At 42.6% G+C, this 3,781-nt stretch overlaps 1 pseudogene; it reads left to right on the plus strand.

Annotated features, from left to right (window-relative positions):
• Positions 1–232: 232 nt before the first annotated feature.
• Positions 233–1,106, plus strand: LOC125146498 (olfactory receptor 52N1-like; annotated as a pseudogene).
• Positions 1,107–3,781: the final 2,675 nt, after the last annotated feature.

Raw genomic sequence — 3,781 nt, forward strand, 5'->3', positions numbered from 1 at the left:
ACTAATATCAGTTACTCATCTATAATACCATAATAATTACCCTTATTTAATATAATAAATATCTCTCATGAGGTAATTAAGATAATTGAGATGATTTATGCAAAAAATTTTATAATACTAATTAATTCATTGTAAGCAATCAATACACATTTGCCTAAACTGTTCCTTTTCAGAGAGACATCAAAGTTAACGTCAAAGTTGAAGAATGTAACATACCCTTTAACTGGTCGCCATGGATGATTACAACTGTACTACACTGACACTAGCATCATTCCGATTGAATGGATTGCCTGGCCTATAAAGTGCGCATGTGCCTTGTTACTGCACTGGGGAATTATGGGCTCCTCTATCTCATTCATCTGGAGGAGTCCCTACACTGGCCCATGTATTTCTTGGCCTTATTCTTCTTCATTGACATTGTTCAGTGTACTAGTTCTGTACCCAAAATGCTATGTATCTTCTGGTTTGATCTCAAAGATATTAGCTTCAATGCTCACCTGACCCAGATGTGCTTTCTCCATACCTTCACAGGGATGGACTCTGGGGTGCTCATATTCATGGCCCTGAACCACTATGTGGTCATCTATTATCCTCTGTGCTATGCCACTATCATCACCAATTCTATGATTGCCAAGGCTGGGTTTCCCACATTTTTTTTGAGGTGTGATACTCATCATTCCCTTTATGTTACTCACCAAATGCCTATTATATTGTAAGGGCAGTATAATTTCCTACACCTACTTTGACCACATGACTATGGTCAAGTTGTCCTGTGGCAATATCAAGGTCAATGCAATCTATGGTCTGATGGTTGCCCTTCTGATTGGGGGCTTCAACATCCTGTGCATCACAGTCTCCTAGACAATGATCCTCCAGGCAGTGGTCAGTTTCTTCTTAGCAAAGTCTGAAGGCCTTCAGCACCTGAACTGTCCACATCTGTCCACATAGGACATCACCTATGTCTGACCCTTCTTAACCTTTTTCACCCACTGTTCTTGCAGTTATACAATCCCCCACAGCATTCACATTTATAGGCTAACTCATGCCTGCTCCTGCTGCCCACACTGAATCCTATTGTCTAGGGGATAAAGACTAAAAAAATACAAGAAGCTGGAAGATGGTGGCGTAGGAGGACGCTGGGCTCACCGCGTCCTGCGGGTCACTTAGATACCACCCACACCTGCCTAAATAACCCAGAAAACCACCAGAAGACTAGCAGAATGGATTCTCTGGAGCCAAGAGTAGACAAGAGGTCCACAGAAAAGGGTAGGAAGGGTGGAGAGGCAGTGCACGCTACATGGACTGGCAGGAGGGAGCTGGGGTGGAGGGGCAGCCCGCTGGCAAAGCGGAGCCCCCGAGTCTGGCTTGTAAAAATAGAGGGGCCAGATGGAGTGTGTTCTGACAGCAAGCAGGACTTAACACCTGGAAGGTTATAAGTCAACAGATCTGCTCAGAGAGCGGGAGGGCTGGAGGACAACGGGAGGGAGAGTTTTTGAGCCCCAGACGACAGAGCTCAGCTTGGCGGGGAACAAAGGCGCTTGCCAGCGCCATCTCCCTCGCCCATCCCCCAGCCGAAACCACAAAGGGAACCAGTTCCTGTCAGGGAGTTTACTTGCACTGTGCAAACACCAAACGCTGTGCTTCTGCGGATCCACCCCTCCAGTGGGTCTGACTCCCTCCAGGTGCTGCAGGGCCCCACCTGAAGTAGATCTCCGAAAGAAAAGTGAGCTGAACCTGCCCCTCCCACCCTGTTCACCTTGCCGATCCACCCCAGCTAATACGCCAGATCCCCAGCACCACAAGCCTGGAAGTGTGCAAGTAGCCCAGATGGGCCACGCCACCCCACAGTGAATCCTGCCCCTAGGAGAGGGGAAGAGAAGATACACACTAGTCTGACTGTGGCCCCAGTGGTGGGCTGGGGGCAGACATCAGGTCTGACTGTGGCCCCACCCACCAATGCAAGGTATTCAAGACAGCACAGGGGAAGTGCCCCGCAGTCCCACACCACTCCAGGAACTATCCAAAATGACGAAACGGAAGAACTCCCCTCAAAAAAACCTCCAGGAAATAATGACAGCTAACAAACTGATCAAAAACGATTTAAACAATATAACAGAAAGTGAATTTAGAATAATAGTCATAAAATTAATCACTAGGCTTGAAAACAGTATAAAGGACAGCAGAGAATCTATTGCTACAGAGATCAAGGGACTAAGGAACAGCCAGGAGGAGCTAAAAAACGCTATTAATGAGCTGCAAAATAAAATGGAGATGACCACAGCTCAGAGTGAAGAGGCAGAGGAGAGAATAGGTGAACTAGAAGATAAAATTATGGAAAAAGAAGAAGCTGAGAAAAAGATTAAAAAATCCAGGAGTATGAGGGGAAAATTAGAGACTAAGTGATGCACTAAAGAGAAATAATCTATGCATAATTGGTATTCCAGAGGAGGAAGAGAGAGGGAAAGGTGCTGAAGGGGTACTTGAAGAAATCATAGCTGAGAACTTCCCTGATCTGGGGAAGGAAAAAGGCATTGAATACCAAGAGGCACGGAGAACTCCCTTCACACGTAATTTGAATCGATCTTCTGCATGACATATCATAGTGAAACTGGCAAAATAAAAGGATAAAGAGAAAATTCTGAAAGCAGCTAGGAATAAACATGCTCTAACATATAAAGGGAGACCTATAAGTCTTGTGACCAATCTCTCTACTGAAACTTGGCAGGCCAGAAAGGAATGGCAGGAAATCTTCAATGTGATGAACAAAAAAAATATGCAGCCGAGAATCCTCTATCCACCAAATCTGTCATTTAGAATAGAAGGAGAAATAAAGGTCTTCCCAAACAAACAAAAACTGAAGGAATTTGTCACCACTAAACCAGCCCTACAAGAGATCCTAAAGGGGATCCTGTGAGACAAAGTACCAGAGACATCGCTACAAGCATGAAACCTACAGACATCACAATGACTCTAAACCCATGTCTTTCTATAATAGCACTGAATGTAAATGGACTAAATGCGCCAACCAAAAGACATAGGATACCAGAATGGATAAAAAAACAAGACCTATCTATTTTCTGTCTACAAGAGACTCATTTTAGACCTGAGGACACTTTCAGATTGAAAGTGAGTGGATGGAGAACTATTTATCATGCCACTGGAAGTCAAAAGAAAGCGGGAGTAGCCATACTTATATCAGACAAACTAGAATTTAAATTAAAGGCTGTAACAAGAGATAAAGAAGGGCATTATATAATACTTACAGGGTCTCTCCATCAAGAAGAACTAACAATATAAATGTCTATGTGCTGAATACGGGAGCCCCCAAATACATAAAACAATTCATCACAAACATAAGCAACCTTATTGAGAAGAATGTGGTAATTGCAGGGGACTTTAATATCCCACTAAACCAAGGAAACATAAACTAATTAAAAAGAAATCCTCACAGAGGAGTTTATAAAGTAACTTCCTATCACTGATTTCCATTCTCCAGATCTCTTCCCAGAAAAAATATCTGATACCAGTTTCTTGTGATTCCTTCCAGAGCCAATTTATGCATGTCTCCTCATTTCTTTTGAAAGCTACATAGCATCACATTATATTGATGTACAGTAATTAAATGTAAATAGTTCTTTGTTGGTAATCATCTATATTGTTTCTAATCTTTACAGTAAAAATTAAAAATATGAATACATTAATGTTCAAGAGGTTAGCTTCTTATCAAAAAAACACAGAAAAATAAAAATCTTTTGAGCACAGACACTTTAGCACAGGACAA

Source organism: Prionailurus viverrinus, chromosome D1 (genome assembly GCF_022837055.1).
Source record: "Prionailurus viverrinus isolate Anna chromosome D1, UM_Priviv_1.0, whole genome shotgun sequence".
Taxonomy (NCBI): Eukaryota; Metazoa; Chordata; class Mammalia; order Carnivora; family Felidae; genus Prionailurus; species Prionailurus viverrinus.